At 54.0% G+C, this 15,110-nt stretch overlaps 1 long non-coding RNA gene across 1 annotated transcript; it reads right to left on the reverse strand.

Annotated features, from left to right (window-relative positions):
- Positions 1-2,105: 2,105 nt before the first annotated feature.
- LOC119535748 lies at positions 2,106-5,520 on the reverse strand. The gene is made up of 2 exons (XR_005217284.1): positions 4,269-5,520; positions 2,106-4,057 (listed from the first exon to the last, which is right to left on the reverse strand). It is a non-coding gene; the product is annotated as an uncharacterized LOC119535748 (long non-coding RNA).
- Between the last annotated feature and the right edge of the window lie 9,590 nt (positions 5,521-15,110).

Raw genomic sequence — 15,110 nt, forward strand, 5'->3', positions numbered from 1 at the left:
GTGCAGAGCCAAAGGGGCCGGAGGGCGGGCGCCCTCACCCAGAGGGAAGTCAAGGACATGCACCTTCACAGCTTTTTAAATTTTGCTTCTTACTTTGCTACTTTCCCCTTGCCACTTCCAAACTAAATTATATCCACTAAACATGAAAATTTAAAACGTACTACAAATACCGTGCGCCTGTTGGCATTTCTTCATTTTGTAACACACCAGCACAACTCAATGACCAGTACTGCGTGAGCTGAGGGGCCAACGCGTCCTCCGGATGTACACGCACAGGAGTCGGACCCAGCATAAAAGGTACAAGAAAAACCACGGGCAGCCTCACCTCAACCTCACGAGTGGGGAAGTGAGGAGCAGCGGGGGCACTTGTTGCCCAATCCCCTTCTTTGTAACCTGGTGCCATTTTTGCAGTTTTGTCTCTAACCTGGCCACATAGAAGCCTCATCCAGTACTTGCCCTCATGCTATTTACCTTTCAAATTGACCTTCCAAATTCAACTTTTGCCATGCTTATGCCTCCCTTTAAGTTGCATAAGAACACCTAAATGCCACAAGCCCACTCAGCCACCGCCTCTGGGAATACAGGGGAAAGGCTGAAAGTCAGATACATGCAGAGGATGAAAGCTGGTCAGCAAACAATCCCAAGTTGTCATCGACATCCATGACCCATCCCACTTGACGGGAGGATGGCCAAGGGGGAGCAGTACAGCACCTCGTTCAGAGACCCAACCCCCTGGCCGGGCTCTTGGCCTCCCACCCTGCCTGCTCTCCTTGCTCCTGTTAACAAGCCCCATTTCATGGCTACTTCCAATGCCAAACAATTACTGGCCACGGAGAACTCTTTTTCAGAGTACCACAGTTTCTGGTTGAGGGTGGGGGAAAACAGTACCACTCATACACATGCACTTACAGCAGCTCTTCTCAAGGTTGGAAAGAGTTTTGTAATCATTCCATTTTAGAAAACGAGGCCGCCTGAGTTCTGAAAAGAGGGCAAGGTAGGTGGAAGGGTGCTGGGGGCAGAAGCAAAAAGGGGAGCCTAGATTGTTTCTTAGGGGATCAGGGAAAGAAAGAGGTGGCAAGCAGGAAAAGGACCCTTGGAACCTGCCAACACTCAAGCTACAGCACCATGAGCCTCACCAGAGGGCCTCTTCCCCTAGCTGCACTTAGCCCATTTCTCAGTAGCACGTGGGTTCACTAAGGAGCGGCAGGCCAGCAAACAAGACACACAAAAAGAGCCAGGACCAAGAGGTGATCTCTTGGGAGAGAATTCCTTCTGCCATGCATCCTTTGTTTTGGTCACAGCCCTTCCCTCTCCCTTTCCAGGGCTTAGCTCCCCTTCACAGGAAAACACCCCTATTCAGCACAAACTTCTCTGCATCATTTTTGGCACAGAAGCTGGCAGTTGTTCCAATTCTGAGCCCAAAGTTTGCCTCCTGTGAAGCCAAATCTTAAAAGCCCCAAAGAGTTAACACAGAACATCAGTACAAGGAATTAGTTATTCCCACGAGTCTCCTCACTGCTCCACATAACCTTTGCCCATTTAGTTTAGTATAGCACTTAGAAAAGCCCAGCATTTCCACTCACCAAAAGAAATGTTAAACCAAACACTTTAATAAGATTAGAATTGTGTATTGAGACCCAAATCCCAGATACATCCTCCCTTCCCAAAGATTGCAAATATGGGAAAAACATTACCATTTCAATCTGTTCTTATTTAGGCCATTCCCTTAAGTAAATGGAAATAGAAATAGGTCTCCTTTTTAATTACATCATTTGGAAATTTTAACCAAAGGTCCAGAATATTCAGGTAACGATACTCCCCCACCTTGATACTTGTTTCAGTACATTTTGCACAACTGCTATCAACTGCCAACAGTGCACAGAACACCCTCCCTGCCCACCAGCCTGGAGACTGTCCACGTCCAGGACGAACCCGTTTTGTTTGATGTTACCACACTCTACCGAATGGTCTCAATTACTTGTAGCTCCAGGGAAGTCAATCTAGGCCTAAATCTAAAATATGAAGGCATATCTAGCTTCTTTATGAAGGTAACTTGATTTACAGAAAGGAAAAATGTCGAAAAATATAACATAGCAATACAACGATTCTAGGAGCTCAGAACTCAAAACCTTTATTTGTGCTGTGAAGGGAAAACATGATTAGTACTTCATTTCATGTACATGATGCAATACGGCCAGTTCTTACAAAACACAGCAGCATACAAGAACTTTTAACCACCTTGCAGTTTCAGTTTCACAAGTTTACCCACACATTTCCCCACACACGAATGACTAAGACTCTTAAAATTCCAATGACGGAAATTGTATCATGCCAAGTCACCAGTTAAGAACTACCACGCCAACATTTTAACATTAAAATAAAAAAACTACAAAAACCCAGTAGACAGAAAAAATCCCAAGGGCACCATGTATAGATTCTTAAGTAAATTTTGAGAGGGAGACATGATCGAAATGGCATTACTTTATAAATCCGATAGACCCATCTCCAAGTATTATCCCAACAAAGGATTTTCAGATCTTTCTCAGAATGTTTACAAATAGACCACGTCTAGGAAAGGCTTTCCCTACCCCTCTTCCTCTTTACCCCATCCCAAAGTGGTTTTGGCTGGTAAGTTTCCCCTGTAGTTCTGGGCCATTTCCAAAGCACAAAATGAAACACTTTTCAAATTAGAAACATAATGGATTATTCACTCTAAACTTAGCATGAGTACATACATTGTTTGCTACCAGATATTACAAGTAACTTTAGACTTCAGTTATCTTACAATGGCTATGGTTTTGAAAAAATAAAAACAAATCTTTGGCTGTTATTAATACTGATCCACAACACAGAAAAGACAAAAAAAAAAAAGTATTTATCACAAGGACAACATACACATACAAAATTTCCTTAGAAATGTTTCATTTCACTTTGTATAGAATTTTCAATCACAAAATATCTGTGACAAAAAATGAGTTACAAGCCCAAAAAACTACATCTAATCTCATTTTAGGTGCACACCAAAATCCTAAACTTAAATACCTTATCAGCCCACAATTGGGGCATTTGGAAGACTTTAAGACTTAATGCTCCCTATCATCACAGCTTCAGATAAACCACTTAGGAAGCTTGCAAAGCAGTTAAGCATGTTAATCTCCTGCTAATTTAGGTTTCTGACACTTCTTTTAAGAGCGATGTTCAGGTTTTCAGTTATTTCAGAGTCTTCCCACTTGCAGCAAAGCAAAACAATTTTGCTTTTTTTTACTGCCACTTAGCAGCCAAGTTCTGAGCCCTTTAGAAACTAGTTTCCAAGCAACTTTGGTTGCTTCCAAAGCAACAATTTAACTAGCATCAACAACTTTCAGGAATTAACTAGTATTTTCAATGCTCACGAGCTATACTAAATAAATCCCCCCAGAGCTCTGCCTGATTCTTTCTTCTCCAGATAATCTCCTTCATTCTCCACCGCCCCCAACCTCTGTGCTATAAACCTAACCAAAGCTCTCCCCTTTCCCACCCCTACCCTGCCCAGGCCTGCACCAAGCTGAGCCTTCCTCTCCCCACAACCCCCACCTCAAGGATCTAACATCTGAATGCCAAAAGTACTTTGAAATCTAATCAAGTAAAATTCAAGTTAAAAATACACGGAGCAAGATGAATCACACATCACTGGAGATAATCTGCAGTGCTGATCCCAAGGCCGAAACTAGATCCGTTGTCTTCAACACACAGAATCTGGGATGACCAACTTGTACCCTTCTCAAGATTGAGCACAACACAATGACCACCACCACCCACCCACCCCCAATTTACCAGTCTATCTCATCTAAATATTCCATCTGCTTAACCACTAAGAACTTTAACAGCTTTCCCCAGCACACAGGTTAAATCATCACACTAAAAATCCCTTGGACCAATGCACAGGCAGGCAGGAGGTAGGTGAGAGGGGTCACTGGGGCTCCAACTGCAAGCTTCATCTACAAGGCATCACGTGTTGTAGCATCAACGTTAAAATGTTCAACAGCTTAGAATCTTCTCGAACCTTCGTAGCAACAAACTAGTAGTAAGAATATGAAGGGTGGCTCAATTTAGAAGATGCAGCATATGAAAAAACCTCCACCCCTGAGAAAAGAAGGGGTGCCTGGAGGCTGGTGTGCCGGATGCGACATTCAATTCAAACCAATACATCTGCTGAAGATCGGGGCGGGTGCATCTGCTCTGGGGTTGCTTTTTTTTAAAGATCGCCAATCATAAGCTCATCTGAAAACCTTAATGGCAGCCTCCCGAATACAGGGCATCCTGGGCCAGGCCTGGAAACATGACACTGGAGAGCTTCCTCCTCCTAAGCCTCTGGAAACTGAATCTGCAGACATCAATTTAGGCGGGCTCTCTCCTTCAGGGCTCCCCTCCTGCATTGCTACGACTCAGGACACTGGCCAGGGGCTCCATTTCTCCTGGTGCCATCCGATCACCATGACGAGCGCTACAGCAACAAACCAGGGTCCATGAGGCATTTTTATCAAATTCACAGCCCTTAGCTCCTACCATCGCCACCTTCAATCCCGACCCGCTCCACAGGCAGGCTCCGAGGGCCTGGAGTGGGGCTCACCACCCGGCCCCACCCAGAGCAGGGAAACTATCTCTTTCGTTATTACCAGCAATTCTGTCTCCACCAGGGGCTGTAGCTACCTCCCCGGGGCTTACCGGATGACCAGAAGCAAGTTTTTAAGAGAATGGATACTCTCAAGAGAATTAAAGGGAAGAAGAAGGGCAGGGTGAGCTCACAGAAGAGAACAGCTTCAAACCTAGAGGGGAAAGTCCAAAGGAGAGCACTGCCACCTGGAAAATAAAGCTTCGGTCAATTTTGTCCACGGACACATACACCCTGCCTCAGCAGCCCCCGTCTGTCCCATGCATTGGGCGCCGCACCAGTCACCCCCTAAGGTGGCACCTTAGCCCCTGAATCACTTTTCACCACCCCCTCACCGCTGACCAGGGGCCTCACCTCACACTCAGGCCTGGGTGCCACCGGGCTGTAGCCGGAGGCTTAGCCACCATTACATACCACCCTGGGCTGTGCTGTCAGCCCCACGAGACTAGGTGCAGTTTCCACGAGACCAGGCCTCATCCCCAGGCGGGGTCACAACCCTCAGTCTGGAAAGAAAAGGGGCCGCTGGTATCCACGAGTTCTAGGTCTGCCTTCCTGGCCCCCCTGCAGCCCTGCGCCCCACTTCCTGCCTTCCCTCTCATTTCCAGGGCAGCTACTGCCCGGTTCCGCCTGCCCCTTCGAGGGCTGGGGACCCCTTAGGCCTCCTCCGCCTGACTCCCTGCCTTCCTTCCCGCACTCCGACCCGGGCACCCCAGGGCCAGCAGCCAGCAGGGCCAGCCCGGCCCGGAACCTTGCTGTCCTCTTTCCAGGCTCTCTCCAGGTCCCCTCCCCTCTCCAGCCTTCCTTCTCCCCGACCTCCCAAGACCCCCCTAACTCTGCTCTCTTCCCCCATCTGTCAGCTCAGGCCCTCAACTGGCCACTTCCTCCCACACAACTAAGCCCAGCGCGCAACCCTCCCTAAAACTAACTCCTGCTGGACGGGGCACAACTTCCGCTTTTATAGCCCTGGGCCGCATCACCCGGGGCATTGCTCAACGGGACGATTCCTCCACTGCCACCAGAAAAAAAGTCCCTCCCCCACCCACCCCGCCCCTACCTGGGGAGACGACCCAGGGCGGGCCACTGTCTCCCACGGTGACCACCCCTTCAGGTTCCCCGCCCCACCCCCACTTGGCAGTGCCTTCTGGGATCAACGACAAATCTCAAGGTCACATTTGGGGGGAGCATTCCAGGTGGTGGTGATGGTAACAGCAGGGCGCGGTAACACTGTTCCCTGAGAAAGGGGGCTGCGTGGTGGAGGAGGGCGGGGGATGGGGGGGGCGCTGTTCTGAGGGGCGAAGAGAACTGCTGAGGTCGCCTCAGGCCACCGCGCCCCGCAGGGGCCCGAAAGAAGGGCCGGCGGAGGTCTGGAAAATTCCAGGCGGCGGAGGGATCTCTGCAGAGGGCGCATCGCTCCCGGAGGCCGCGGCGGATGGGGGCGGCGGGCGCGTGACTCCTCGGGCGGCGGCTCGGCCTCGTGAGCGGCCGGTGACGTCAGCGCCGAGGCGCGCGGGGGCGGGCGGCGCCTGGCTGGCGGGGACGCGAGGGTCGCGCTGCGCTTCCGGGCGGCGTTTATGTCCTTGCGGGCGCTCCTGTGCTTCTCTGTTTTCTCCGGTTAAAAAGCCCTGCTGTGATTTTGTTTCAAAAATAATTTTAAAAACTTTTAAGAAATGGTTGCAAGCAAGTTGCTTGAAGGGCGTTGTCATGGTTTTGTTACTCTCGGTTACTAGGGGCCCGGAGGCTCGAAGCGTTTCATTAGGGGGAAAAAAAAATCCTTCCTGGGATATATTTAATGAGATGAGTTCTTGACATATTAAGTGGAAAAAAGGCAGTTGCAAAATAGCTTAAAGGGAGATTTTGTCCACAAAACAGTCAATGTAACTCCGTGACGAAAAGGGCAGCCCTGAGCAATCACAGCAATTAGATCTAGTCTTTAGGTTTTTCAATCCGTTTTCCTGTGGGATGAGGGGGAAAGGTGACTTTTTAAAAACTGAGTTTGTTGGGGGTGATTACAACCTGGGATGGGCCTCAAGGGGCGTTTTAATGACTGCGGGCGGTACTCCCCCTTCCAGAAGCAAGGCAAACACTGAACTCTTGTCCCCTTGGCCAGGGCCGGCAGGACCAGAGCGCTTGGTGGGAAACTGAGGATTTTGAAAAGCGAAGTGGGCATCTTCCCTGCCAGCGTGGGAAGGAGCCGCCCCCGAGCTGTGCCCTTGAAGCAGAGGGTGGAAGGACCCTCCTCTGAGTAACCAGACTTGGGAATGGCGTCTTGGACCAACTGCCTGCCAGGAAGTCTCCTCCCCAGGGTACCTGCCTACACCCCAAACAAAAACACCCCAGGAGAGGACGCTCCCTTGACAACTGGGAGGAAGCCAGTGAAGCTATTTTTCCTCTGCCTCCGTAAGATGGCATCTGCAGGCGGGCATGGGCCCAGCTGCCGCGCCCCTCCCTGCAGTTCTCGGAAAGCTGATGACTCCTCGTCATCTGACCCTCAGCATGCAAGGCCGAGCGGGCGGCAAGCCCGGGCCTGTCCACCCGCAGCTGCTTAGCCCATCTCCTGCCAGGGAAAGAATCTGGAGGCTCACCCTTCTCCAGGAGTCTCACCCTGGCAGCAGTTCCAGGGGAGGGCTGGGGTGGGGAGACCTAACCTGAAAAAACGATGTGGAAACAGGGAATGGCCTGGCAGAATGCTCTAGAAAGCTGGGAGGGGTGTATGAGATCATGCCAGTGACTCCCTGCTGCTTCTCAGTTCCAGGCTGTGGAGTCAGACCCCCACCCCCACCCCCCACCACCCCTTTTTTTTAAGAGTTGGCATCTGATAGGCAAGCAGTCACTACCTGGCCACTGCTTCGCAGCACATCTCCATGTGTTATCTTATTCTTCGCTGCCTGGTGTCTAAAAGTCTCCCTCATTCAGGTTTCATTCTCATGTCCCAGAAACACACCACCTTACATGGTAAGTGGAATTAGCATTGCACAAAGCACAGGTTTCTGCAGCACACAAGGAGATAGGGCCCTCTTTTGTGGCCCATGTCTGGAGCTGCCCCTGCCACCCAGCTTTTCAAGGGCAAGATGGCAGCTTCAGAGGGTCCTTGTTTAGAAGGACCTCTGCTGGTTTCCACTAGTTTTCCTCAGGAGAGGAGAGTATTTTGAAGACAGATGAGGTGAGTGTGGAAAACCACACAGGAGCACCTTCATCCTGCCTTAGGGGGCCCAGGCTGTGCTTCCCAATGTCTGTGTTTACCTAATGCTGAAAATCCCTCCACCCTGGGGGAGGAGGAGGGTGGGGCGGCTTGTGAGTCAGCACAGTTCTCTGGACCAAAACAAGTTGTTCCAGAAAACAGCAGTAAACAGAGGGCTTGGATCCCTGGGTGGGGCTGCGGTGGGGGGTATGCCCTGCCTGGGCTGGTGGCTGCGGCCTGTTCTTTTCTTGGGCAGCGCCTGTTTCGGGGCTTGGGGGCTGGAGGGGGAAGGAAGGACAGGAAGGGGCCCCACATCCGGATTCTAGGGTCAGGGCCACGTCTTGGGGCACCTTCTCATGGCTAAGGCAGTTAAGATCACTGCTTCCTGGTGACGGGCTGGCCTCCCTATCTTGCTCTGAAGCCAGCTCAGCTCTGTTGGTTTCTCTCTCTCTCTCTCTCTCTTTCTCTCTCTCTCTCTCTCTCTCTCACACACACACACACACACACACACACGCCCCTGGAAAAAGGAGAGGAGCAGAGGGTAGCACTTCAGGCGTGCACCCAGTGCAGGATAATGACAGTGTCGCTGCAGCTGCTGCCCCTAGAGAATGTGCTAGAACTCCGGTCTCCCTACCCCCACAAACACAGGTCCAGTTCCAGAGCTGTGATCTCCTGGGTCACCTTGGGCTCACCCTTTGAGATGTTTCTTCTGAGCCCCTCAGCTCAGTCACTGCGTGCTGGCTGCCCACCTTGCAGTCCCCCCACCCCACGCAGCATGAGCCACCTGCATCCCCACCCCAACCCCAGCTGGTCTCTTTCTGCCGATGCTCGGGGTGGGCTCCAGCCTGATCTGCCACCACCTCTTGGTCGGACCCTGGGCAGGTCCTTGACCTCTCCCTGTCTTGCTTTCCTCCTTCCTGAGGGCCCTCCTCACCCTCACCTTCCTGGTCTGCCCTGCCCAATCCTCCCCCAGCTGCTCTGGGCCCCCCTCGGGAGGTCACCTTCTCCATGAGGCCTCCCTGACCAGGGCTCTAAAACCCGCATCCTCTTCCCCACCTCTGTGTGTGTGCCTGCATTGTCTTCCTCGCCCACTGGAAAACTTTTTAAATTTTTCATTGTGGTAACATATACACAAAATACAGTTTCTCATTTTAACCACTTGCAAATCTACAATTCAGTGGTATTAATTACATTCGCCCCCACTGGAGCCTGAACTCCTCAGGGACCAGCAGTTCCTCTTTCTTGTTCCCTGTGCCCAGCAGAGCCCTGGCGTATAGTTGGCATCCAGTAAAAATTTGTCGACTGAATGGTTTATGTTTTGTGAAGGTCACTGAGAAGGTGAGGCTCTGGGTAAATGTTTGTGGGCCAACTGAAGAAAGGGAACGGTTCACGGGCCACCTGCAGCCGCCACCCCCACCCCCCACCCCATGATGACAGGCCCAGATCTGCTGGCCCGGAGCCCTGGGCACCCAGGTCACAAGACAAGGAGAAGGAGCCAGTGGCTTCCACAGATTCGAGCTGTGGGCCAAGCGAACAAAGAAAAGCCTCTTTTGGCCAGATGTTCACAGAAGACACTTGAGAAGGTGGAGACACCCCAGATCATGAGTTACAAAACCTCCCTCCCCCACCCTACCCTCAAAATAAAGAAGTAGATGGATCCAGCCCAAGTTTGCATTTTGTGCTTTCATTTTTTTGGCCCATGGAAGCCAAAATGTAGGAAGGAGCCAAGGGAGGAGGGGGTAGGGGATTCTAAGTCGATAAGAGGGTCCCTGACATTTGACCCTTGTCTCCCGTGGAGGGCAGAGGGCCTGTGGGGTCTCACACCCTGACGCCCTTCCCTCCCCACTGTAGGGGGCAGATCCAACTGAGGCCTCCCCCGTCTAGGGCCAGCAGGTCTGCCAGTGCCTCGGGCCAAGAGTCTCCACGTCTCCTGAAAACAACTTTGCTGGAGTCAGTCCCCTGCGCTCAGATCTCCCAGGGCTCCCTGCCACCCCCACCCCCTGAACATCCTGCGCATACCCCTTATCCCAGCCCGTGGCACCCTGACTTCTGAACATCCCCTCGTCCCCAGCTTTGCCCAAGCTCCCCTTCTGCCAACTCCTGCACTGGCTCATGGTCTCCTCCCTGGCTCTTGATGTCCTCTGCTCAGGTCACACCCCTCACCAGACCCATGTGGCCTCCTCCCCAGTCTTGCCCTGCTCAGGGGCTGGGCCCTCCCAGCCCCCTGGTCCTGTGGGCCCTGCCTCCATCCCACTGCTGCGCCCTTCCAGTCGCCCCCAGACCTCCGGGGGCCCCTGCTGCTGAGTGAGCGAGACCCAGCTTCCAAAGACTCTGCACTTTGGCCTGAGCCCGCCTTTCCAGCCTCCTCCCCAAACCCCACCCACTAGGAACCCTGGCGCCAGCTCCCCTGGGCAGGGAGCCTGGCAAGGAGCTGACGTCAACTATTTCCAACCCCTAGTTTACACAAGTTCCCCCAAAATCCCACTCCAGGGCCCGCCAGCACCACCTCCCCAAAGGAGGCGCCACTTGCATGTGGGTCCGTGCCACTGGCGACGGCCTCGGGCCTGGAACTTTCCTTGCCCCACAGTGACTCTCCGGAGCACTAGCGCTGTAAAGGCCTGTTGGCCTCACTTCCTCCTGGGCGGTGGCGGGACAGACTGTCTTTGAACCTCAGCAAAAGACGCTTTTCTGCTCTATTCCCCCCCACCTCCCCCAGCCCAAAAGAGTGCCACCCATGATTGGAGCAGTGTGTGGTGCCAGACCTTCTGCGGGGCACGGCGAGCTCCCCCATGAGTTGTTTTACCAGCCCTTAGAGGCTGTTGACCTTGAGTTGCATTGGAGGTCTCTGCTTTCCCTGGCCCAGTGTCCCCAGTGTCCCCAACCCCCACCCCCACATGCCAAGGTCAGAGGGGCAGAGGGCGCGGGGGGGGGGGGGGGGGAGCTGGGACCGTTGTCATTCTCCCTGTTGTAAATTGTACTTATGTCGAGCAGTTTAAAATAGCTGGAGGGCTGTGTGTGTGTGTGTGTGGAGGGGGTGGGGGCTGCCGGGAAGGGCGGGGACAGCCGGGAATGGCGCGGGGCCACCTGGGCTGGGGCCTGGGACAGTCTGCTCCCGTGCGCTTGGGTGGCGCCGGTAGGGAGGGAGTGTCGCAACCCCACCTCCTGGATTTCCCCCAACGGCCCTGGTTCAAAATGTTTGACTCTACACATAAAAAAATTTACACCGCTGCAGAGTCTGTTTTCAGGAGATGGATCCTAAGTTTTGGAAAACATGGGTTGGGTCACCAAGCCCAGGAACCCCCTATGTATCTATGTATCTAGTGCTCCGATGGGTCTCGGTGCCCCCATCTTGGACTTGGCGGCAGGAGGAAGGTCGGGCCGGGCTTTGCCGGTCCTGGCACGAGATGGGCAGGAACCAGGGTGTCTGCCTGGCAAGGGGGGATGGGTAGGGGTGGCGGGCATGCAGTGTCAGGCCCACACACCCCACATCCTGCCCTGGCATGACCTCCATCCAGCCCAGTGCCTAGATTGCTGCGGGGTGGTGCCCGCTCGCCCCTTTGGCTGCTGAGCCAGAGAAGGAAAGGGCAGGCTCAGCTGCCCCCTGCCGGCTGCAGCCAGACCAGCAGCCTGTGAAACCTTGACCTTGACCGTGCTGTCACTGCCCCTTGCAGCTGCCGGTCAACTATTTGGGGGCAAGAAGGGCGGGCCCACCACCCTGCAGCAGACCTGCTGCTTAAAACTGAAGTCCTGAGTCCCAGGCCCGGCCCTGCCACCCCTGTTCTGGGTGATGTTTGGTAAGCCGCTGCCTTTTCTGAAACATGGGACTGATTCAGACAGGGGGAAAGCACCCAGGATCTGGGGCCTGGGAGAAGGGTGTGCAGGGCCAGTGCGGACCTGTCCTGAGGTGGAGGTCTCTGCTTCCCATGGCTCAGGGGTGTCGGTGTCCGCCAGGCTCAAGGTCACAGCCAGGCTGACCCCACCCCGCCCCCATGCCCTCTCACCTTGCTCCATTTACCCCCCTTCTACTGAGCCTGTCAGACCCCCTCCTCCAGGAAGTCTTCCTTGATTGACCACTCACCCTTCCTGTCTCTTCCCCTTTGTCTCGTGTTTGGTGTGGCCAGCCCTTTATCACACACTAGCTTATCTGTCAGGGGTGTCCTGTGTGTGCAAAATGGCTCATTTTCCAGGTCATTTGTGCCCATCACTAGTGTCCCCTGAAAAGGTGAGTGGACTCTAAGCTGACATCCATCTGACATCTTGGGTGACACATTCACTAATTCTGCAGCCCCTTAAACTCTTGCTCTCTGACAGACTTCGGAGGTCCCTGGTGTGTGTGTGCACATGCCCACTTCCCAATTTCATCTGATGGTGTTCCGTGAGCCTTTGTCTTTTCAGACAGTGTGAAAGCTTCCAGCAGTTGTCCTGCTGTAGCTTTCCTGAATCCTCCTCCTGTGGTTCTGGACTGTAATTGTGGGGAGAGCGGCCTGTGCCCCACAGGCCCAGATGGGCCAGATGCTGGGAGGGGTGGAGAATGCCCCAGAGATGCCCCAGCCCCAGAAGGGATCGCCTGTGCTGACCCAGTCACATCTGCCACCCGAGTTAGGGAGCGTCTGGGACCTTAAAGACCTCGTCCCACTGCACTGACCCCCAAGGGTCCCTTGGCAGGGCCTCTTCTGAGCTGGGGGCCTCTGGAGTCAGGCCTGGCCTCCCCCTGGCAGGAGGAAGCCGCACTTACCTCTCCAGGCAACCCAAGGGCAGCTGGTATCTCAAAACAACAGCCTTTGACACCTTAAAAAGCTCTGAAGGTTTTCACAATCACATGGTCACACTGTGTAAGCTATATAGTTATACAGTGGTCTTCAAGAATCAAGGCTGGACAGATGAGAAGAAAAATAGGGACAAAAATTGAATGAATAATAGGGGAGGGGGGTAGGGAAATGGGATATTTTGGGTGTTCTTTTTTACTTTTATTCTTTTTTTTTTTTGGCGTAACAAAAATGTTCAAAGATTGTGGTGATGAATGCACAACTATATGATGGTACTGTGAACAATCTCAATAAATTCAATAAAACGGAATTTTAAAAAAAAGACTCCTTTGGGGGGAAAAAAAAATCCTGAAGTAGACCAAGGCAATAAACTGTCAGGGTGGGAACGGAGACCAAGTGAGACTGATTCCCAGACCACAGTGGATCACAAGAAAGCGAGTGAGCAGATGAACCTGGCATAATCACCTAAGGACGCAGCCAGCACAAGCTGCAGATGCTTTCGTATCCGTCACCCAGCGTCACCCACAGCCTGATGAACCAACTTTACAGATGAAGAAAGTGAGGCTTAGGGGGCCGACCTTGGCCCCACGGCAGCAGGGGCTCCTGAGTACCCCCACCCACTTCCTCCGGAAGTCCAGGCTCCCCCCTTCACAGCTTGGGGTGGGGAGAAATCCTGGCTCTTGAGCCTCCCTGGGAGCCAGGTCTCAGGCGTCTTCTCTCCCCCAACACCCCGGAGAAGTGGGTATTCCCTCCACCCCTGCTTTGGAGACAAGGAACTGGACACCCAGACGGGGGGATGGAACTCGCACAGCAGGGCTGGGAGGTTACACTCGGCCTTCGGGGAGATGGGAGATGGGAGATGGTGCAGGGCAGGCTGGGAGAGGAAGCCGCTTCAGCAAGGCCCTGAGGCAGGATGTGAGATAGGGAGTGTTCTAGAAACAAGCCAGGCCAGTACGACTGGTGGGCAGGGGCTCATCCAGGACTTGAGGGACCTCCTTGAGAAAAACAATTTTTAAAATCCTTTTGCTAATTTTACAAAACCCGGAGACCACATGAACCCATGGCAGAGCCTCCCAGGGCCTTGGCAGGGGCTTGTGCTGGGGGCGGGACCCTGAGGCTTGGCCCTCATTGTCTTCCTGGGCAGGCTGTGTCTGTGACCGGGAGAGGGAGGGCAGGTCCTGCTGTGGCTGGTTTGGGAGCCCAGGGAGCTGGGCGGTGAGCGGAGGAGCCCTAGCTTGTCTGTGTGTTCATCTGGCACTGCCTTGCAGGGACACACAAACCAGGGCCTGACCTCAGGGGGCCGAGGGGAGGTGGTGTGGAAACACCCCATCGTGCTGGCAGCAGGGCCTGCGTCTGGAGGCTGGGAGAGTGCATCACAGACCAGGAAGCCCACTCCAGGAGGCCCTCCCAGCTGCCCTGTGGGATCTGGTTCCTGGCCGGGCTCCCCCCCCACTGGTCCCCTCTTTGGTCATCACAGGGGTGTCTGGAATTGGGATTGTGGGGCTGCAGCATCCTCAGAGGCCAAAGAGACCTTCCCAAGTGTCCAGTCTTGCCCCCTCCATGCTACCGTCGCATGGGGCCATTTCCAGGGGTCACTGGTCCCCCTGCCCATATGCACCTGAGCACACAGCAGGCACGTGGCTGAGCAGTGAAGACTGCACCGGGTCCAGGGGAACCAGGCAGGGGTCATGGTGGGGTGGGCTGGGCAGGAGCAGAGTGAGCACAGGGCCGTCTGTGGAGGAGCCGGTGCTGACGTGTGGGACGTGTGGTTGTGGAGACACATTCCCAGCTCATGCCCATGGGACAACCGGAGGACCTGAGGTGGAAACTGGGCAGCAGGCCTGGTGGGGAGGCCAGGCCAGGGGGAGCCCAGGGGGAGCTGTGGAAAGGGCCGGCCTCCAGCAGAAGCTCTGGGATGGCTCTTCGGGGGTTGGGGTGTGGTTCCGCCCAAGCCACTCCTGCTCTCACCTGGCCACTGGGCCACAGTGCCAGGTGCTCAGCCCAGCCGGGAGGGCGGTGCAGCCAGGTGAGCAGCCTGGCGATGCCGCAGGCAGAGTAACGGCCTCCCAAAGATGTCCACGCCCTAACCCCCGAGCCTATGACCATGCGAGGTGACACTGCACGGGGGAGTGAAGGTGACAGATGGGGTTATGGTTGCTAACCAGAAAGATTACCCTGGATTATCCAGGTGGATCCAGTGGAATCACAAGGATCCTTGAAAGTGAAGAGGGGGGCAGGGCAGAATAGTGAGAGATGTGACGTGGTCAGAGGACACGTGAGGAGGCCACTCACCTTTGTTGGCCTTGAAGGTGGGGGCAGGGGCCAGCGGCCAGGGAACGCAAGCGGCCTCCAGAAGATGGAAACGGCTCCTTCCCCAGAACCTCCAGAGAGGAACACAGTTCTTTGTTTCAGGCAGTGGGACTGTGTCAGGTTTCTGCCTACAGAAACCTAGAGGATACATCTGTGTTGCTTTACAACATGAAACTTGTGATTATTTGTTACGGCAGCCATGGGA

The sequence above is a fragment of the Choloepus didactylus genome, chromosome 6 (genome assembly GCF_015220235.1).
Source record: "Choloepus didactylus isolate mChoDid1 chromosome 6, mChoDid1.pri, whole genome shotgun sequence".
NCBI lineage: Eukaryota > Metazoa > Chordata > Mammalia > Pilosa > Megalonychidae > Choloepus > Choloepus didactylus.